General features: G+C 39.4%; 1 protein-coding gene across 20 annotated transcripts in view; it reads left to right on the top strand.

Moving 5' to 3' along the window:
• DTNA (dystrobrevin alpha) overlaps positions 1–23362 on the top strand; it is a 437121-nt gene that overhangs the window by 222886 nt on the left and 190873 nt on the right. Inside the window, exon 1 of one of the 20 annotated variants that reach the window (XM_005696997.3) lies at positions 14123–14273. The exons of the other annotated variants lie outside the window; for them this stretch is intronic. The gene's annotated coding sequence lies outside the window, so the exon portion shown is untranslated. Of the gene's footprint in view, positions 1–14122; positions 14274–23362 lie in introns of those variants that run through there. 20 annotated transcript variants of the gene reach the window in all.

Raw genomic sequence — 23362 nt, 5'->3', positions numbered from 1 at the left:
GCCACCGCTCCTCGGGTTGCTCCGTGGGCCCTGGCCTCGGGCGTGGATGGCTCCTCCCAGCTGCCGCCCCTGGCCTTGGGCTCGGTGTGGCTTCTCAGGGTCACCGCTCCTGGCCTCGGGCGCGAGGTGGCTTCTCCCAGCTGGCCCTGACTCCAGACGCAAGATAGCTCCTACCAGCCACTACCCCTGACCATGGCAGCAGAGTAGCTCCTCCCGGCTGCCACTGACCTCTGACGCAGGGTAGCTCCTGTCCGCCGCACTTAGTGCGCCGGCTCGCAGCCGCCTGCGCTTAGTGGAGAAATAACTCCAGAAAGAATGAAGGGATGGAACCAAAGCAAAAACAATACCCAGTTGTTGACGTGACTGGTGATAGAAGCAAGATCCGATGCTGTAAAGAGCAATATTGCATAGGAACCTGGAATGTCAGGTCCATGAATCAAGGCAAATTAGAAGTGGTTAAACAGGAGATGGCAAGAGTGAACGTCGACATTCTAGGAATCAGCGAACTAAAATGGACTGGAATGGGTGAATTCAACTCAGATGACCATTATATCTACTACTGTGTGCAGGAATCCCTCAGAAGAAATGGAGAGGCCATCATGGTCAACAAAAGAGTCCGAAATGCAGTACTTGGATGCAGTCACAAAAACGACAGAATGATCTCTGTTCATCTCCAAGGCAAACCATTCAATATCACAGTTATCCAAGTCTATGCCCCAACCAGTAACGCTGAAGAAGCTGAAGTTGAACGGTTTTATGAAGACCTACAAGACCTTTTAGAACTAACACCCAAAAAAGATGTCCTTTTCATTATAGGGGACTGGAATGCAAAAGTAGGAAGTCAAGAAACACCTGGAGTAACAGGCAAATTTGGCCTTGGAATGTGGAATGAAGCAGGGCAAAGACTAATAGAGTTTTGCCAAGAGAATGCACTGGTCATAGCAAACACCCTCTTCCAACAACACAAGAGAAGACTCTACATGGACATCACCAGATGGTCAACACCGAAATCAGATTGGTTATATTCTTTGCAGACAAAGATGGAGAAGCGCTATACCATCAGCAAAAACAAGACCAGGAGCTGACTGTGGCTCAGATCATGGACTCCTTATTGCCAAATTCAGACTTAAATTGAAGAAAGTAGGGAAAACCGCTAGACCATTCAGGTATGACCTAAATCATATCCCTTATGATTATACAGTGGAAGTGAGAAATAGATTTAAGGGCCTAGATCTGATAGATAGAGTGCCTGATGAACTATGGAATGAGGTTCGTGACATTGTACAGGAGACAGGGATCAAGACCATCCCCATGGAAAAGAAATGCAAAAAAGCAAAATGGCTGTCTGGGGAGGCCTTACAAATAGCTGTGAAAAGAAGAGAGGCGAAAAGCAAAGAAGAAAAGGAAAGATATAAGCATCTGAATGCAGAGTTCCAGAGAATAGCAAGAAGAGATAAGAAAGCCTTCTTCAGTGATCAATGCAAAGAAATAGAGGAAAACAACAGAATGGGAAAGACTAGAGATCTCTGCAAGAAAATAAGAGAAGGGAACATTTCATGCAAAGATGGGCTCGATAAAGGACAGAAATGGTCTGGACCTAACAGAAGCAGAAGATATTAAGAAGACGTGGCAAGAATACACAGAAGAACTGTACAAAAAAGATCTTCATGACCCAGATAATCATGATGATGTGATCACTAATCTAGAGCTAGACATCTTGGAATGTGAAGTTAAGTGGGCCTTAGAAAAAGCATCACTACGAACAAAGCTAGTGGAGGTGATGGAATTCCAGTTGAGCTGTTTCAAATCCTGAAAGATGATGCTGTGAAAGTGCTGCACTCAATATGCCAGCAAATTTGGAAAATTCAGCAGTGGCCACAGGACTAGAAAAGGTCCGTTTTCATTCCAGTTCCAAAGAAAGGCAATGCCAAGAATGCTCAAACTACCGCACAATTGCACTCATCTCACATGCTAATAAAGTAATGCTCAAAATTCTCCAAGCCAGGCTTCAGCAATACGTGAACCGTGAACTCCCTGATGTTCAAGCTGGTTTTAGAAAAGGCAGAGGAACCAGAGATCAAATTGCCAACATCCACTGGATCATGGAAAAAGCAACAGAGTTCCAGAAAAACATATATTTCTGCTTTATTGACTATGCCAAAGTCTTTGACTGTGTGGATCACAATAAACTGTGGAAAATGCTGAAAGAGATGTGAATACCAGACCGCCTAACCTGCCTCTTGAGAAATATCTATGCAGGTCAGGAAGCAACAGTTAGAACTGGACATGGAACAACAGACTGGTTCCAAATAAGAAAAGGAGGTACGTCAAGGCTGTATATTGTCACCCTGTTTATTTAACTTATACTCAGAGTACATTATGAGAAACGCTGGACTAGAAGAAACACAAGCTGGAATCAAGATTGCCAGGAGAAATATCAATCACCTCAGATATGCAGATGACACCACCCTTATGGCAGAAAGTGAAGAGGAGCTAAAAAGCCTCTTGATGAAAGTGGAAGAGGAGAGTGAAAAAGTTGGCTTAAAGCTCAACATTCAGAAAGCAAAGATCATGGTATCTGGTCCCATCACTTCATGGGAAATAGATGGGGAAACAGTGGAAACAGTGTCAGACTTTATTTTGGGGGGCTCCAAAATCATTGCAGATGGTGACTGCAGCCATGAAATTAAAAGACGCTTACTCCTTGGAAGAAAAGTTATGACCAACCTAGATAGTATATTCAAAAGCAGAGACATTACTTTGCTGACTAAGGTCCGTCTAGTCAAGGCTATGGTTTTTCCTGTGGTCATGTATGGATGTGAGAGTTGGACTGTGAAGAAGGCTGAGCGCCGAAGAATTGATGCTTTTGAACTGTGGTGTTGGAGAAGACTCTTGAGAGTCCCTTGGATTGCAAGGAGATCCATCCAGTCCATTCTGAAAGAGATCAACCCTGGGATTTCTTTGGAAGGAATGATGCTAAAGCTAAAGCTCCAGTACTTTGGCCACCTCATGTGAAGAGTTGACTCATTGGAAAAGACTCTGATGCTGGGAGGGACTGGAGGCAGGAGGAGAAGGGGACGACAGAGGATGAGATGGCTGGATGGCATCACAGCCTCGATGGACGTGAGTCTGAGTGAACTCCGGGAGTTGGTGATGGACAGGGAGGCCTGGCATGCTGCGATTCATGGGGTCGCAAAGAGTCGGACATGACTGAGCAACTGAACTGAACTAGTTTCTCTTATCTTTGCCGTTATCTTCTATGCCAGTCAATATATAACCAATGCTTATTTACTCAGTTATGTCCGACTCTTTGCCACCCCAGAGATGGTAGCCTGCCAGGCTCCTCTGTTCATGGGATTCTCCAGGCAAGAATACTGGAGTGAGTTGCCATTCCCCTCTCCAGGGGATCTTATTGACCCAGGGATTGAACCCGGGTCTCCTACACTGCAAGCAGATTCTTTACTGTCTGAGCGACCAGAGAAGCCCATGTATAACCAACAGGCCCAGAAAAAGTCATCAAGTCTGTATGTGGAATATGGCTATATAGTTTAAAAAGTAACAATCCATTTTAAAAATCAGGCTGTCCATTGTATAACTGAATCACTTTGCTATACTCAGAAATTAATACAACATTGTAAATCTACTATACTTCAGTAAAGTAAATTTTTTTAAATCAAGCTGTATATTTACCTAGAGAGAGACACAAATAGGGAAATCCAAAAACATTAGCTGTGGTTGGTGGGACTGTAAGTGATTAGAAAATGCTTTGCTTACTTTTATTTTTTAATTTGGTCTACAGTGTTTACCAAAGATAGCATAAAGCCTGAAATAGATAAAGCAAATGTGTTTGTGTTTAATGCTTTGAATATTATTGCCCATGACATTGTGCATGGGCAATCTGAACCCTCCTATACTGTCACACTTGTAGCAATAATATCCAGAAGAGCTCATATGTAAATTCGGGTTTCTCTCTGCATGATGTGTGTGTTTAGGAGCCTATAAACACATCATTGTGTCTTCCCTGGGATGTCAAGGGTCTTTACATGTATAACAAATACTAGTGACTCATATCCTCCCAAAACACTTTCCTCTCTGACGATCGGTGTAGGATGCTAGTGCCCTTCTGATTTGTGTTACTTATATACCATGATTTTGATATTAAATCAGGAGGTCCTTCCTAAAGTCTCACCTGGCAAAGGCAGACTGTGTTGCCTTCAGTAATAAAGGGAGAGCACCTGCTCACCATTATGTACGTGCAGATATCCTTGCAAACGCTGAAGTGGCTCCCTCGCAGGCTTTTATGCCACTTCCCCTCCTGTGTATTGTTCGCCGTCGTATAATGAATGGCTTCTCCAGTTTCTCCGTTGCACGTGTCACTCTGAGGCTGTAAAGGAAACGCAGTGACCTGATGAACTGACCAGTGTGAGCTGTGGGCGGAGGATAATCCCTCCCAGATGGGCTCCAGTGACCCCCTGGAGATCACACACGTAAACCTCTGAACTGTCAGATGGACGGCCCCTCCCAATGTGGCATTTGCTGTCACAGTCACCCAGAAGGGTCCAAAGCGCCTGATATCTTTATGTTATGGGTCAATTTATGCAAAATGTGTTTCACAAGCCAATGAACCTTTTCTCTCATTCCAGTCATAGAGTTCATTCGAGTCTGTATATAGAATGGGACTGCTCCGTAGCTCAGATGGTACAAATTCTCCCTGCAATGCAGGAGAACCTGGTTCTCTCTCTGGGTTGGAAAGAGCCTCTGGAGAAGAGAATGGCTACCCACTCCAGTATTCTTGGCTGGAGAATCCCATGGACAGAGGAGCCTGGCGGGCTGCAGTCCATGGGGTCACAAAGAATCAGGTTCAACTGGGCGACTAAGACTAAATATAGAATGAAATTTCAAATATTAGTTTGTTACTCATCTCAGTTATTTCAGTTTTCTCAATAATGGTGTTTCTCTCATATCCTTTTCTCTCACTCCCTAAGTAATTTCACTATGTTCCCTTGAATCACATTTGTGTCTCCTTTTATCTTTCTCCCCAAATCACCTTTATATCCTTTGCCAGCTCTTTCTATGTGTTCCTGAACTAATTTATTCTCTATAGTTTTGCCTTAATGCCTTAATTTCCCTCCACAACTTACTTCATTTTCTCATCCCTTTCACTATCATTGTGGTTGTCATCAATAATTAACTTTTCCTCAATGTCCACAGGTACTGGACATTCCGTTTGCCTCTTGGTTTCTCCATCTCTTTACCTGTGATATATAGACACACGCTACTTGAGAGACACTTCCACTCCACCCTCCCTCTTCACCTTGCCACCGTCACTTAATTACTTGCCCTTTCCCAGGAACACATGACAAAGTGAGAGAGAAACTCAATAGCTTTTATCACTCCTACATCTAATCTCAGTCACTGAAAATACACATCAGGCATCCCTCTACACACCTTTATTTTCTAACCTTTTATTTTATATTGGAGTATAACCTACTAACAATGTTGTGATAGTTTCAGGTGGACAGTAATGGGATTCAACCATACATAAGTGTGTGTGCATGCTAAATCACTTTAGTCATGTCCAACTCTGTGCAACCCTATTGCACTGTAACCCACCAGGCTCCTCTATCCATGGGATTCTCCAGGCAAGAATACTGGAGTGGGTTTCCATGCCCTCCTCCAGGGGATCTTCCTGACCAAGGGCTCAAACTCACATCTCCCGCGTCTCCTGCATTGGCAGGTGGGTTCTTCACCACTAGTGCCACCTGGGAAGCTCCAGCCGTACATATACATGTGTCCATTCTCCCCTAAGCTCCCCTCCTATCCAGGCTGTCACACAACATTGAGCAGAGTTCCTTGGGCTATGCAGTAGGTCTTTGGTGGTTATCTATTTTAAATATAGCAGCATGTACATGTGGAAAATTCTGAGAGAGATGGGAATACCAGACCACCTGACCTGCCTCTTGAGAAATCTGTATGCAGGTCAGGAAGCAACAGTTAGAACTGGACATGGAACAACAGACTGGTTCCAAATAAGAAAAGGAGGTACGTCAAGGCTGTGTATTGTCACCCTGCTTATTTAACTTCTATGCAGAGTACATCACGAGAAATGCTGGACTGGAAGAAACACAAGCTGAAATCAAGATTGCCAGGAGAAGTATCAATAACCTCAGATATGCAGATGACACCACCCTTATGGCAGAAAGTGAAGAGGAACTAAGGGGCCTCTTGATGAAAGTGAAAGAGGAGAGTGAAAAAGTTGGCTTAAAGCTCAACATTCAGAAAACGAATGGTCCCAGCACTTCATGGGAAATAGATGGGGAAACAGTGGAGACAGTGTCAGACTTTATTTTGGGGGGCTCCAAAATCACTGCAGATGGTGACTGCAGCCATAAATTAAAAGACGTTTATTCCTTGAAAGAGAAGTGATGACCAACCTAGACAGCATAGTGAAGAGCAGAGACATTACTTTGCCAACAAAGGTCCGTCTAGTCAAGGCTATGGTTTTTCCAGTAGTCATATATGGATGTGAGAGTTAGACTGTGAAGAAGGCTGAGCACCAAAGAATTGATGCTTTTGAACTGTGGTGTTGGAGAAGACTCTTGAGAGTCCCTTGGACTGCAAGGAGATCCAACCAGTCCATTCTGAAAGAGATCAACCCTGGGATTTCTTTGGAAGGAATGATGCTAAAGCTGAAACTCCAGTACTTTGGCCACCTGATGCAAAGAGTTGACTCATTGGAAAAGACTCTGATGCTGGGAGGGACTGGGGGCAGGAGGAGAAGGGGACGACAGAGGATGAGATGGCTGGATGGTATCACAGACTCGATGGACATGAGTCTGAGTGAACTCCGAGAGTTGGTGATGGACAGGGAGGCCTGGTGTGCCGCGATTCATGGGGTTGCAAAGAGTCGGACATGACTGAGCGACTGAACTGAACTGACTGACTGACATGTCGATCCCAAACTCCCTATCTCTTCCCCACATCCTTCCCCCATGGCAACCATAAATGTATTCTCTAAGTTTGTGAGTCTGTTTCTGTGTTGTAGAATGTCTGCTCTGCTGATGTATTCCAAGTCCGGAACACAAAGTAGAAGAATCTGGGAAAACACACCTACAATCATAACAGCAAATGCTTTCCAAGCCTAGGACACCCTGAATGGGTCCTTTTTGCCCCTAAGTGTTCTGTTTAAACTAACCTAATTAAATTACCTGTCTACTTTCAGATCAGTTAATTATATTTTTCTCGTATATTTTATATCTATATAGCTATAGCTATATTTTATTTACCCATGTTTTTATCTCTCCATCTAGAGTATAGATCGTTTATATTTCTTTGCCTACAAATAGTACAGTGTGTGCTTTTAGATGGCAGTTATATTTATTAAGTTAGAATAAGTCATCTGATCTTAGAACAAGTCACATGGAAGAGACTGAGAAACCATAATTTCTGTGTACTCCATCTTCAGACTGAGGAAATGGAATCTTTTAAGGGTGAGGTCTCAGAAATCTGCCTGTTTCCTTGACTTCACAAATAGACTGAATTTTCGGAAATGTCTTTCTGTTTCCCTCTAGCTGAGATATAATATATCCTGTCAGATGGAGACCCCATCATGGCTGGGCAAACACACCTGAATTTACAGGATATGGGATTGTCAAGGAGGGTGAGCAGACATGTATTTCTTCCCCTTCCCTTATGAGCTTCCTGACAATCTGCCATTCACACAGTCACTCAGATCTTCTGCTCTCCTGACAAAACACAAGATCATAAAAGAACTTGGGCCCCATCAAAGAGCACTTCTACATTTTATATCAATTTGAACTCATGGATTTTATGAGTCCTCTCAACTCTCTTGGAATCCTTTTCCAGTTTGTTTTTCTCAGGACAGATTTGGATCTGGGAGATTGTTTGCTTCTTCTCAGTATCCACTCTGTTTAGCGTTCAGTGGAAAGTGGCTTTAGAGATACTGCCATGTGGTTTGACCCTGACAAAAACTAGCATCACCCACCACCAAGTAACTCCCATTCCTGACTTGGGCTCAGAGCACATTCGAGGAGTTTCACAGGTAATACCTAGGAGGGTATTGCAGACTCTATCTGCAATGCCGGAGACACAGGAGATGAGGGTTCAATCCCTGGGTCGGGAAGATCCCCTGGAGGAGGAAATGGCAACCCACTCCAGTATCCCTGCTGGGAAAATCCCATGGACAGAGAAGCCTGGCAGGCTATGGTCCATGGGGTCACAGAGTCAGGAGCAACTGAAGCAACTGAGCATGCATGCATACATGCACACGTGGTGAAATTACAGAAAGCAAAGCAGATCAGAAAGAACCCAAATTTCCACTCTAGCACCAGAAGAACTCGCAGTAAGACTCTGAGCCAGCCCTGGCACCTCACTGAGGCTCAGTTTTCTCTTCTATAAAAGGAAGTATTATACTAAATTATATGTATGGTGGTGGTGGTGGTGGTGGTTTAGTCACTAAGTCGTGTCTGACTCTTGCAACCCCATGGACTGTAGCCCACCAGGCTCCTCTGTCCATGGATTTTCCAGGCAAGAATACTGGAGTGGATTGCCATTTCCTTCTCCAAGTTATATATATGGATCCTGTCAATTCTAAAATTATATCCTTAGACTTTCTAACTTAAATCAATAATCTCCCTTCCATTCTAAGGAATCCATTCTAAGGAAATAACCCAAGATGTGATCAAAGTTTATATGCAAAGGAATATTGCTTATAATAAGAAACCTGGAAAAGACTAAAAATATACTTGACAGTAAGGCATGGCTAAATCAATTCTGATACATCCAAGTAGCAGAATTTTATGCAGCTATCAAAAAATACTTTCAAAGAGTAGGTGATATGATTGTATTTTTATTGTACGTGTCTTTCATTAAGCTATAGAAAGCAATTTTCAACATTATCCGAGATATCTACTATGTAATTTAAAGAAATACATCAAAATATCAGTATTTGTTACTTCAGATAGCTGAATTATAAGTGTTTAAGATTATTTCATAAATTGCACTTTTCAACTTCTCTACTTTGAGCCAGTGATATTACTTTGTAGTGAGGAAATGGACAAGTGTAACTTTTTATTATTAAGTTTAAAAACCAAGGATGTTTTTCATTAAGGAAAAATCCAGAATATAATTATATAATTATGAATTTTAGAGAGAGATGAAAAGCACAAAAACAGAAATTTGGGGATAAGTTTTCCTAAGTGAGCATGGCAAAATGATTCCAGTTTTACAAATACGTTATTGGCAGAAAACGTAGGCGTTCATTTCACAGTGCTATTTAAAAAAGGAGGCATTTTCTGTGATGTGTCAACAGTAGAAAAACACAAAGACATCCTTATTATTTATAGCAAGATTAGTACAATTCAAAGGAAGAGTACATGTTTTGAAAACATCTTAAGGGTCAAAGAGACTATCTTGATATTGAGTTATATAAATTGAAATGGCTTGCAAGAGCGTTGTTCTTTCATAAGAAATTTTCATGAGTAGAACAGATACTAATCCGATTAATATTTTTTAGGTCAGCTGCTCAGAGCAGCCCAAGAAACTCTGTGCTTGCCAAAACTATTCAATAGATCACAATCACTTTGTGGTTGCTGTTAGCAAGTTTTCTTATTTGATTTAAACCAGTGCCTGAACAATAAAGCACTTTGTGGTATTATAAAATAAATAACAGTTTTAAAATGTGACCTGAAAAAAATCACTCTTGTTGAAGTTCAGATTGGTTTGTCTTGTTTTAATTTCATTGACGTTAACAGCCAGTGTTTTGTAACCATGCTGCTTCACCCGTTATTGACTGAAGACGTGTTAACACCACAGGCTTTCGTTTCTGCAAAAATCTTTTGGTCAATAATGTGTTAATTAAAGCTTGTAACCTCTGAGCCCTATTATTACCTTGAGTTTGGGAAATTAGGTGCCCTCCTTGTCTGAAGAGAGAGCAAGAGGCAAGTAACCCTGTAAGCTTCTTCCCAAGTCCCTGGGTCCATGGTTTAGCAAATTGACTTTCTGGAGTACAGTATTTCAGTGCATGAAGTCACAAAAGCTATCTCCCTAGGTGACTGAATTCTTCATATGAAATTAAGTGGGTCACATCAGCACAAATTATGTTACAAATTTTGTTCACCCTGAGTGAGACGTTAATATTTGCAAAGGGGATTTAAAACTTGGTGAAACCAAATATACTGACATCTTAAAGAGAGACAATCAAACGGTTGCTTTAGCCCCTAACAAAGGATGTTTGCTGATCATATTGAATGCTCTAGCAGCAGTCTACATTAACTCTTGGGTCAGCCAAAACGTTTGTTTGGGTTTTTCCATAGCATCTTAAAGAAAGACGCGAATGAACTTTTTGGACAACCCATTACATAAAGGATAGGCTCTTAAAACTTACACAGTGAAAAACAATTAGATACATAACCAATCCATAGTGGGGAAAAGGCACACAGTAAGGACTCTCACAGAAATGAATTATTCAAATGGTGGTCCTTTTGGTCTTGCCTTCATCAACTGCCCTGAAGAGGATTAGCGGGTGCTGACTTCTCCAATGGACCTGCTTCCTGCTTCTTTGCCTGTGCTTATAGAATTGTGTTGTCAGGAGTCACAACACTTAAGGATTTTTCAGAGTTGTAGCAGTGCCAAAGCTATTTTAATAATCTCTACCAATTTTCTTGTAGGGCTGTTTTTTTCTAATGTTAGAGAAATCTTGCAATGTGCAACATTCATTTTTATCCTTTTTGGCAACTTCCTGCAATGAAAGTTTTTTTTCTCTCCCGGGGTTTTTTATTAACCCCTGACTGCTGCTTTGCACTATAAGTCTTCAAAGGGATTTTGATGCTAATTTTCCAATGCAGTTGGCTTTGGTGTCAGGTAATTTCCTGAGTTAGATGACTGTGAAGAAAAACAGCTAAAAGTCTGTATTGGTGAGCAGTTTAGAGCCCTTGTTACAGATCAAGGTGATCTTTTCTTTTTTTAATTGAAGTATAGTTGATTTACAATGTGGTGTTCATTACTGCTATCAGGATAATCTTTTAAAAGCTACTGTTAATCCAACATTGGTAAATTGTTTTAAGATGAGATCTATGTATATAATTTTTAATATCAAGCTTTTTATGATAAAAGTTCTTCATATTCCATTTTAATTTGAAAAAATACTAATAAATAATATATAGACCATTTCTTGAGAATCCAATGTAAGTATCAAAATGAACGGCTTTCTTTACTGTGTTTTTCTTTCATATTTAAAAGATTTTTAATTGACTCCCAAGTTTAACCCTCTACCACCCATTTTGCCCTGGGAATATGTAAAACCACTTGACTGGTTATCCCCCACCCTTGTTGGTTTATAGGTAGGAATAAGCAATCTAGGTATTTGCCTGGAGTGGTCTCTATGTTCATGCTGCATTACCCTAACTTATACTAAGGAGTGCATGTGTGAGTCTGATTTAAATCAATCATCAGTTTTATCAGCAAGAGAAAGGTAGGTGTCAGTGCACTTTCTCATTGTCCCTCTTGCTCAAAAATCATTCACATTTTTACTAAACAATACTAGCAATCATTTGTTGAGCATTTAGTTTGTTTCCAAGCTCAGTGTCTGATGCTTCCCTTGATATCTCATTTCATTTTCTTTTTTCATAACTCTTTAAAGTAGAAGCTTTAGAGTAACCCAGGTTTAGAGAGGTTAAATGATCTATCCAAGATCACCAACGGGTGTGAGCAGGAGCCAGGTTTCACACCCATGTCTGGGTAGCTCCATGATTGATCCTCTGAAGAGCTCCTGGTTCCTGTTGCCCACATCCATTAGTGGCGTAGAATATTAAGGAAAAACTTTGTGAACCTCATAAGGGTTTAACTAGAGGGAGAGCTTTGAGCACAGTAAAACACTCATTTCCTCCTTTGTCCGTTCAAGAAATAGCCACTGAGCAAAATGAAAAGACAACATGAAGATTGAGAAAAAATATTTGCAAACAATGAGACTGACAGTGAATTTCCAAAATATACAAACAGCTCATACAACTCAATAGCAACAACAACAGCAACAAAAACAACCCAATCAAAACTGGGTAGAAAACCTAAATAGAGATTTCTCCAAAGAAGACATTCAGATATAAGTAGCCAATAGGCACATGAAAAGATTCTCAATATTGCTAATTATTAGAGAAATGCAAACCAAAACTACAATGAGTTACCAGCATTGTACCTAGTAGTCAAAATGGGCATCATTAAAACATCTACAAATAACAAATGCTGGAGAGGGTGTGGAGAAAAGGAAATCCTCCTACACTGTTGGTATAAATATAAATTGTTGCAGCCACTATTGAGAACAGTATAGAGATTCCTTAAAATATTAAAGGTAGAGTTGCCATATAATTCAGCAATGCTTCTCCTGGGTGTATATCTGAAGAAAACTAATTTGAAAAGATACATGCACCCCAGTGTTCACAGCAGCAACTGTTTACAATAGCCAGAACATGGAAAGAAACTAATGTCCATAGAGAAATGGATAAAGAAGACGCTGTATATATACAATGGAACCATAAAAAGGGAGGAAATCATGCCATTTGCAGCAACCTGGATAGACCTAGAGGTTATTACACTAAGTGAAATAAGTCAGAAAGAGAAAGACAAATACCAAATGATATCGCTTATATGTGGAATCTAAAATATAACACAAATGAACTTATTGACAAAACAGAAACAGCCTCACAGACATAGAAAACAACGCGGTTGCCCAAGCTGGGGAAGGGATAAATTAGGAGTTTGGGATTAGCAACTACAAACTACTACATATAAAATATATATATAAACAAAGTCCTACTGTATAGCACAAGGAACCAGGTTCAATATCCTTCAATAAACCATAATGGGAAAGAATGTGTGTGTGTGTGTGTGTGTAGCTGAATCATTTTTGCTATACACCAGAAACTAACACAACATTGTAAATCAACTGTATTTTAATTTTAAAAAACAGAAAATAAATTGTCCCTGAGCCGTCCATTGTGCCAAAGCTGATGACTGGCGTAGAAACATGAAAAAGACACGGCTCCCTTTCCTGGGAGAGTCCATATCTAAAAAGAGAAGTTAGATATGTAAACACAGTATTATGAAATATGAGCTAAATATGGGCAGTAAGCAAGGCCGTGGAAGCGGCAGGGTGGCAATGCAAGGCCTGAGGGACAAAGCAGTTGCTGGCTGGAGCTCAGAGCCCGGTGGTGGGAGGGAGGAACCACAGCTGAAATGAGGTGAAGCCCCAGTCACTCAGGGCCCCTCCCGTCAGCCTTCCTTAAAGTACTGGAAGAAAACGAAGGTGATTCCTTCAATCTTAATTATGTAACCATCGGTTTGGGGGAGGGAGATCCCTGGATTGCTCAGAGTTGATATTGTGCCAACCTCATATCTTAATCTTAATATAGAGCCCCCAGATACGGTTTGTGTAATTCTAGTAGGCTCCACCACCCTAGATCCAAATCTATAAGCATTTAAAATAGAACTGAAATCTAATCTGTTTAAATAACGGATAAACACAGGGTCTTGATGAAAAGAAAATGAAGAATGTTACCTCCTACCTCTCAGCTGTAATTAGGAGTTTCCCCTAGGAAAATACTTTGAGACTAGCCCTTCGTAGACTAATGCAGTGTTTCTCAGCATCTGTATTTACTGAATCATTTCATGTATTTTAAAAAATATTTTAAAAGATGCTGTGAGATTAATGCTGCATTTCCTACTGAGTTAGTAACTGACATTTCAAAGTATTTGGTCAGCAGAAGTAGTAGATAATCGTCAGTCTTTCAAGGGATTAACGGCATCTTAAAAATGCATATAGGTATTTCATTAGTTGGTTTACATTTTCTGGAAGCCCTTTTTTTCTTGCATCTTTTTACTCGTTTTTCTATTTCTTTTTTCCTTGTCCGCGAAGTTGAGTCAGCAACAGAAAGATATTCAAATTAGACTTGTCATACAGAAAAAAAAGATCTGACTTTGTCAGGGTGGGTGGAGGGGGAAAGAGCAACTTTTTGTCAGTCTTTTGTATTTCAGCAGCTGGATTCATCGCTGCCATGGTAACGGACCACATGATGAGGTGTATTAGATTGCTGTGTGTTGAGCACAAGGGGAAGAATGAACACAGCGTTTTATTGAAGTTGAAGGTTACTTAGGAGTTTCTTCTGTGGAAGTGTGTAAGGTCAAATACTATAGCTTTCAGCATATGTAATACTTTAGAGGAAGAATTAGGGGCATGCTGCTGCATTTAACTACAAAACCAGGTAAGGTTTAATTGAATCTATGAAACTGACCTCTTACTTGCCGGGTAGAATTTCACTGTCCCCCCATCCCCACCCCCACATGGACACAGGGCAAATTTCTCCTGTCTCCCCTACCCCAACTCCCCCCACCTCCGATTGCATCTGTTTTTAATTTGGAAGTTTGGAACGTTGTGAATTTTTATAGTTCTTTGGTAGTGTGAGTGAGCGTGTGTGTGCAAGTAAAAGAAAGAAAACTAGAAAGGAAGTAATAAGAATGCAATTAACGTCTTCAGATCAATGTAAAACAGAGTAAAGTGTTTCCTTCTTTGAAAATGGTCCACTTTTCTTAGTGGACACCTTATTAGTGGCATTAGCCCAGAGCTGCTTGTCTCTTATACTAATGGAGCTATAAGACCAAGTTCTCCAGCCTGTTATTCACTATATTTATTCTGTCTGGGCTTCTATTCCTCTTTCTTCCTATTACTACCAGCCTCATTCATCATGAAGAGTTCCGTTTTATCTATAATTTTTACAGCATATTTTATATCCATTAATATTCTATTCTTTCACACACGGTGGTCATATGCATCTTAGAGGATTTAAAAACAGAAGTAAATATATTACAGGGAGTAGAAAATGAACTCTTTTATTTAGAGGCTGGTAAGCACAGAATGTAAACACTTCAGTGTGGCTCTGTGAAGCATCAATTCCCAGAGCATGGGTGCCTCCTCCTTGCGTTGTTTACGTATCATCCAAGCAGCTTGCTTCAAAGAGGGAGGCTTGGATATGTGCGGAGCAAGTTAAAGAAGAAAATTTATGATTTGTTTTGATTTCTTGTTTCTGCAGTTGTTTGATGCTTAGCTTTCTCATACGACAGTAGGATTTACTTTCATTTTTTAGTTAAGGGCTAACCTAGCCAACTTGTCTCCTGTTAGAACAAAGTTGTCTTGGCAGCTTCAGACACAACCCTGCTAAAACTAGCAGAACCCAGTATTACTCAGGGAAATTCACTGGAGTGTTTTCATATAGGAGAGGTTTTAAAAAATACTTTCGTAGCTAAAAGCAATTGATTGCCACTAATTGGTACTGATTGGGATAAAAGCCAATAAATTATGCCAAGGTTACTCTTATACCACCCTTTCTTTAAAAAGGAACACTTAGATTTTTTAAAATTCATTTATGTTCTGTGATTTTCATTGCTATTTTCTAAGTCTCTCTAGTTTTCATCCATTCAGGCCATCTTCTAAATTTGAGCAAGAAGTTATAATTATTCAAAACAATTTTTTTGCCATGATTGCAAATAAGGGGAACTATTTCCATGATAACAAATATCAAAAGCATTATAATAGCACATTTGTAACATTTGTACAATGTCCAATCTTGAATCCGAATTCTTCATTTCCTTTTTCCCTTGGTTGCTTTGAATACAAAACAAGCTATGAGCATGTCCTCCAAAATATTTTCACAAGCCTCAGTTGTTATTACTTAAAAATAGGGAATTACCAAGAGTTGGTGAAAGATGGTACCTGGTAAAATATTTTAAAGTGTGAAATTCTCAATATTGGCAATATCTGAGATAGACAGGGAGAGAGAGTGACAGAAAACATAAGAAAAATAGACAAAAGATGAAGATAAAAGTGGGAATGATCTCCTAATCAAGCTTTCTTCTTTCCTTCAGTATAGGTTAAACCTTTATATAAAAAAGAAGAGAGACAGTGTAGTGTGGATGAGGTAAAATTAGCAAAAAGCACTATCATTCCACTATTCCATGTTTCAAGTCCATGGTAAGGCATGGATAGTTTCTTTCTATTAATTGAAATGAAAACAAATTCCTCTAATTGGATATATTTCAGTTCTTCCTGTTTTGGGCTAAGATATCAGGTAGCTTATACATTAGAGCTAGAAGTGTGTAAAAATGTTCCCATTTTTTGTGATTTTTATACACTTGGCACTAAGCCATGTGTACATGTCCATCTTTAAAGTTATTGTAACTGAGAGGTCCAAAAGATGGAAACTTCTTTTAAATGTTTGATAAGAATTGTATATATTCAAGGTATACAACATGATGACTTGATATACATGTATGTAATGAAATGATTACTACAGTCAAGCTAATTTACATATCTTCTGCTCAAATAGATACCATTTTGTATGTGTGATGAGAGTTCCTGAAATCTACTCTCTTAACAAATTTGTGTTACACAATCTAGGGAATTATTAACTCTAGTCACCAGGCCTTCTAGACTAGTTCATCCTATATACGTGCAACTTTGTACCCTTTGACTAACATCTCCTGCTTCCCCCACCCAACAGTGATTGGTAGCCACCATTCTGATATCTGCTTCCATGTATTTACCTTGTTTAGAGTCCACATTATAAGTGAGATCATACAGTAGTTTTCCTTCTGTGTCTGGCTTATTTCATTAGCGTAGTATCTTTCTGCATTCATCTGTTTTGTTGCAGATGTCAGGATCTTACCCTTTTGCAAGGCTGAAGAGTACTCCTTTATCTGTACATCACAATTTCATTTTCCAGTCATCTGTTGACATACATTTGTTTCCATGTCTTGTTTATCACGAATAATGCTACAGTGAACATGAGAACACAGATATCTTTTCTATTACTGGTTTACTTTCTTTTGGGTATATTCTCAGAAGAGGGATTGCTGGATCATATGGTAGCTCTATTTTCTGTTTTTATAGAAGCCTCCATGCTGTTTTTCATAATGGCTGTAGGGACTACTCATATTCTTAAGGAGCAAAATGACTTTTGATGTTCTTGCTTTAAGTTAGAAATTTTGCAGATGTTTTGATCATTTGTGTCAACCCATGTTTAAATCATGCTTTACTGTTAATTTTGAATGATTGGGAGCATCTTCACATTTAACCTCTCATTTCTAGAGTTCCCTAGCCTCTCAGACATATAGCTAATTATCTACAAACATTTACCTCTATTAAAGAGTTAGATATTCATCAGAGTCATGATAAAGAAGAATCATATTGACTGTTATAGCCTCTTCAATAAAAGTAATGATAATTTTTGGTCCCTAAGACAAAATCTCTGAAATAGATGAAGATAAAGCCAGTGAATGATGATTCAATATCAGCTAGATATTCCACTTTTAGGAGTTGCTATTTTTAAACCTGTGACTTCATCAAAGTGGGTTTTATAATTGACAACCATGTAATTTTTTGGTATGAAAAGAATTAGACTTTAAAAATATTCTTAAATATTTAAAATGAAAAAAAGTAATGGTATCACCATCATGATAATGATAGTGATTATAATGGCAATAATGATTAATTCAGAGAGAAAGACGGACTTCATTAGAAAGCTCTGAGCTATGTAGTTAAAGGCCAATGTTTTTAGAAAGAAATGGAAAATTTCTAGTAAGTGGTATGATTTTCAGATATTTCCTCCCAACTTTCATTAATTCCATTAATAGCATTTACAAATCACTAACAATAAATGTGCTTGTTATGGTCTTCTCAGAGCTTATTATAAAGGATGTTGACTTTGTTCAACGATGAATAGATGTTTTCATCAGTAATGATTAAACTCCCCAAAAATTATACAGTGTGTGGGCCAGTATCTGATAGGAAAAGAGTAAATGTATTGCTAGGAATGAACAATTTGTTACATTTTTGGTATATAAATAGGTACAATCAGCTAGTTTCACTTTCATGATAATATTACCTTGATACATTTTAGAGTGATATTATTGTTATATAATTCCCCTCTACCTGGCATTTACATGATAAAATGTTCACTATTGACATCATTTTGATATTTTACTTATATTTTTAAATTTTAAATTATTTATTTAAATAACAATGGTATTTTACATCTAAAACTTATTAATTTGGGTTTGTTTGGGGAAAAATTGTACTCTGAAGAAGCACTTTCTTCTACGTACCCTCATATTAAAAAAAAGCAGATAAATTGATGATTCCAGTATAAAACATGGATGCATCAAAGAAGCAAAAGAAAATACAGAACTTGAGAAAGAACAATGTGCCTTCAAAGGCGGAAATCATAAAGAAATGGTTGTATAGAAACTTATTACTTCTGGAAAATGCTATAAACAAAATTAAAAGATAAAAAGCAAACTAGAATCAATATTTGTAGTACACATGAAAGAAAAGAAGATGAGCATCTAGGAACTAAAAAGCCTCTTGTTGAGAGTGAAAGAGGAGAGTGAAAAAGTTGGCCTAAAGCTCAACATTCAGAAAATGAAGATCATGGCATCTGGTCCCATCACTTCATGGGAAATAGATGGGGAAACAGTGGAAACAGTGTCAGACTTTATTTTTCTGGGCTCCAAAATCACTGCAGATGGTGACTACAGCCATGAAATTAAAAGACACTCCTTGAAAGAAAAGTGATGACCAACCTAGGCAGCATAGTGAAGAGCAGAGACATTACTTTGTCAACAAAGGTCCATCTAGTCAAGGCTATGGTTTTTCCAGTGGTCATGTATGAATGTGAGAGTTGGACTGTGAAGAAAGCTGAGTGCCGAAGAATTGATGCTTTTGAACTGTGGTGTTGGAGAAGACTCTTGAGAGTCCCTTGGACTGCGAGGAGATCCAACCAGTCCATTCTGAAGGAGATCAGCCCTGGGATTTCTTTGGAAGGACTGATGCTAAAGCTGAAACTCCAGTACTTAGGCCACCTGATAGGAAGAGTTGACTCATTGGAAAAGACTCTGATGCTGGGAGGGATTGGGGGCAAGAGGAGAAGGGGACGACCGAGGATGAAATGGCTGGATGGCATCACTGACTTGATGGATGTGAGTCTGAGTGAACTCTGGGAGTTGATGATGGACAGGGAGGCCTGGCGTGCTGCGATTCATGGGGTCGCAAAGAGTCGGAAAGACTGAGCGACTGAACTGAACTGAACTGAATATATAATAAGGTCTCATAAATTAATAAGAAAGAGACAGCACTTATTTTATTACTCTATTTCCAGTGCAGTCTTAGGTTTGCAGCAGGTTTAAGCAGGAGGTACAGCGATTTCCTGTACACTTCCCATCCCTATGTCTCCCTCATTATCAACACTGAACGAGAGAAGGATACAAACTCTTCTTATCAAAGATCAACCTGCATTGACAGATAGTAATCACCCAAAGGTCATAGTTTACTTTAGGATTTACTTTTGGTAAATTCTAGGATTCTATGGGTTTGGACAAAGTATAAAAATAAATATATATTTATATATTTCCATTGTTATAATATATACAGGAAATTTCACTGCCCTAAATATCCTCTATGTTCTGCCTGTTTATCTCTTCTTTCCCTCCACACATATCCCTCCTTACCCCCACCTTATCTTGGAAACCATTGAACTTTTTATTGTTCCATAGTTTTGCTTTTTCCAGAATATCATTTAGTTAGAATCATACAGTGTATAGCTTTTTCAGACTGGTTTCTTTCACTTCCTAATATGCATTTAAGTTTCCTCCAGGTCTTTTCATAGCTTGATAGCTCATTTCTTTTTAGCCCTGAATAACATTCCATTTGTTTGGATGTACCACAGTTTATTTATCCATTCACCTACTGAAGGACATTTTGGCTGCTTCCAAGTTTGGGCAATTACAAATAAAGCTGCTGTAAACATTTATGTGCAGGGTTTTGTGTGGACAGAAGTTTTCAGCTTTTTGGGGGGTAAATAACAAGGAGTGCAATTACTGGAACATATGCTAAGAGTATGTTTAGTTTTGTGAGAAACCACTTTCAAAGTGACTTTACCATCTTGAATTACTACGAGCAAGAAATGAGGAGTCCTGTTGCTCCACATCACCAGCATTTGGTGTCCTGTGTCCTGTCTCTAGCCGTGCTGTTCGATGTGTGGCGGTATCTCATTGTTGTTTTAATTTGCATTTGCCTGATGACATAGGATGTGGACATTTTCCATTTGCCTGTTTGCCACCTGTATATCTTTTTTGGTGAGGTGTCCGTTTAGGTCATTAGGTGTGTTTTGCATAGCAGTCCTTTATCAGATGTGTCTTTTGCAAATATTGTCTTTCAGGCTCTAATTGTCTTCTAGTTCTTTTGATATTGTCCTTCACAGAGCACCATTTTTAATTTTAATGAAGTCCAACATATCAATTATTTCTTTCATGGATCATGTCTTTGGTAATACTTACAAATTAAATAAACAAATATTTTAATCTTTACAATTATTTTAAAAGAAGTAGAAGGAGGATAGTAATAATATCTAATGTTCTGCTGTTGAGAGCATAAACTGATACATTGCGGAGGGTAGGTCAACCTGGAAATGTGTAGCAAAGGCTTTAAAAATTGTACCCAACAATTTCAAATATTATAACAAAATAAACAAACATACATACAGCGTTTTTCATTGTTGTGATATCTGTAAGTGTAGACAAGGATAGTCATTCTGAAAAAAGAAAATTTGAGAAATGTGACAAACACACCAGCTTATTTCTGCTCTGATACTTCTAAAGCTGTAAGAAGGCATAGATATGGCTTACCTAGAGCCATACGTGCCCCACTGCTCCAGTGTGTAGTTAGAACATGTATAAGCAGCATGGTAGAGAGAAAAGGATCTTGGCTTAAGAGTCAGAATGCCTGGGTTCTGCTGTGGACTAGCTGAGATAATCTAAGGGTGCCAATATAAGGCATTATTCAGATGCTAGTGTTAGAGTGGGAGAGTTTTTGAATTCCTTTACCCACATATCTGTATCTATCTTCACAACTGATGTTTCTAATTAAAAGTCCCCTGTCAAATGGGAGAGTGAGGGCACATTTTCATAGTTGCACTCTAAGAAAGTGCCAGATGGTGAAATCTGGAATGGCTTGGCTTTGATAGAAATCAGTATAATATTTTGAATTGAATATACCTCCCAATCATTATTATTTGAATTTCATTCAAAAGAAAATTCTGCTTATATAAGGTTGGCAGAGGATAATTGGTATTGACTGTAACCTAGCATTTAGGTATAGTGGAGATAGCAGAAATGTAGAGGAGTGTAATTCAATGGAAATTTCTGTGGTGTTAGAAATGTTCTGTCTGCGCCATCCAGTACAGTAACTGAGAGTCACACGTGGCTGCTGAGCACTCAAAATAAAACTAGTTTGACTAAGGAACAGTATTTCTAATTTTATTTAATGCTAAGTAATTTAAATTATTTAATAGTCACATTTGACAAGTGCTTTCCTATTGGACAATGCAGCTCTAAAATTAAGCACAACACATCTGTGAGGCTCTGTATGTAATTATTTAATTTAATGTGAGGATTCACTTCAAGCATATCTGATGAATGAGGGTGACAAAAAGGTGAATTTTCTTTATGAAATTTCAGTCCCATTCAAAGAAATACTAAACTGAGAGATCCTTTGATTCTGGAACCTCTAAGTCCAAGTGAAAGTGAAGTGAAGTCGCTCAGTCGTGTCCGACTCTTTGCGACCCATGAACTGTAGCCCACCAAGCTCCTCCGTCCATGGGATTCTCCAGGCAAGAATACTGGAGTGGGCTGCCATTTCCTTCTCCATGTAAATCCAAAGTTTTCCATAAAAGTCTTGGTCCGATATGTTCTATAACCTTGCTCACTTGAGATTTCTAATGTTCATCCATTTTCTCATTTATTAAAAAAAAGCACTCAGGCTGAATGTATATGTGTCAGTGTAAGAAAAATGCACTGTTTCCCCTTATTCTCACAATACTACTGTACTCACAACACTTTTTACAGATTGCAGGTTTGTGTGCATGACACACAGTGAGGCCAAACAAACCAAAACATCAGAGTTTGAAGCAAAGAAAGGTTTACTGCAGGACCATGCAAGGAGGCTAGGTTTGTGCACAAGGGTTTGTGCTCCCAAAGAAACCCAAGGTCCTCAAAGGGTTTCAGCAAAGCACTTTTAAAGGACAAGCAAGGATGAGGTTGGTGGTTGCAAACTTCTAGGTGTTGGAATCCTTTGTTCTTGCAACTGTACAGGTAGGTCAGGTCACGATGTTCCTGTAAACCTACAATAAAACAAATGCTATTCTGTTTTGAACTTTTTATCTCTATATGAATGGACTTTTAAAGGTCAGATCCTTGAGAATAGGCTGTCCTATGTATTTCAGGCTATCGGCAGCATTATTTTACAAAAGGTACAGAACCAGCAGGACAAGCACAGGTCAACAAAGCACGAAAGCAAAAAGAGCGGATCTAATATGGAGTCAGGTTTGTTCTTCCCTGTTACAGGCTGATACCAAATGTATGGATTTGCTGCACCGAGCAATTCTGACTGCCTGGAGTCAATGTCGGGGCCCTCAGGTCTGTGAGACTGCTCCCACCTCGACTTCACATGCCAGTTGCGAGTACAGCTTGTCACCTGTGCTTCTGACATACCAGCTACAAATGGGAGGTTCCCACGACCACCTCTTCAGTTCAGTCCTTTGCTAGTACAGCTCAGAGCGCTCAGGAAAACACTTATGTTTACTGGTTTATTGTATAATAAAGAATAAGATAAAGGATATAGATGGACAGCCAGACAAAGAGATGCATGGGTGAACTCCAAGAGTCCCAAGCACAGGCACTTCTTTTCCTGTGGAGTTGGGATACAACATCCTTCCAGCACATGGAGGTGTTAACCACTCCAGAAATTCTCCAAGCCCCATACTCTGGGGGTTTTTATGGAAGCTTCATCATATAGGCACGGTCAATCATTAACTCAGTCTCCAGTTCCTCTCCTGGAGAATTGTTGTTCAGACACTAAGTCGTGTCTGACTCTTTGTGATCCCATGGACCACGGCATGCTAGGCTCCCCCATCCTTCACTACCTCCTGAAGTTTGTGCAAACTCATATCCATTGTGTCAATGATGCTATCTAACCATCTCGTCCTCTGTCACCCACTTCTCCTCCTGCCCTCAATCTTTCCCAACATCAGGGTTTTTTCCAATGAGTCAGCTCTTCTCATCAGGTGGCCAAAGTACTGAAGCTTCAGCTTCGGCATCAGTCCTTCCAATAATATCCAGGGTTGATTTTCTTTAGGATTGACTGATTTGATCTCCTTGCAGCCCAAGAGACTCTCAAGAGTCTTCTCCAGTGCCACAGTTTGAAAGCATCAATTCTTTGGTGCTCAGCCTTCTTTATGGTCCAACT

This window comes from Capra hircus, chromosome 24, assembly GCF_001704415.2.
Source record: "Capra hircus breed San Clemente chromosome 24, ASM170441v1, whole genome shotgun sequence".
NCBI lineage: Eukaryota > Metazoa > Chordata > Mammalia > Artiodactyla > Bovidae > Capra > Capra hircus.
This window is presented reverse-complemented; position numbering and strand designations above follow the sequence as displayed.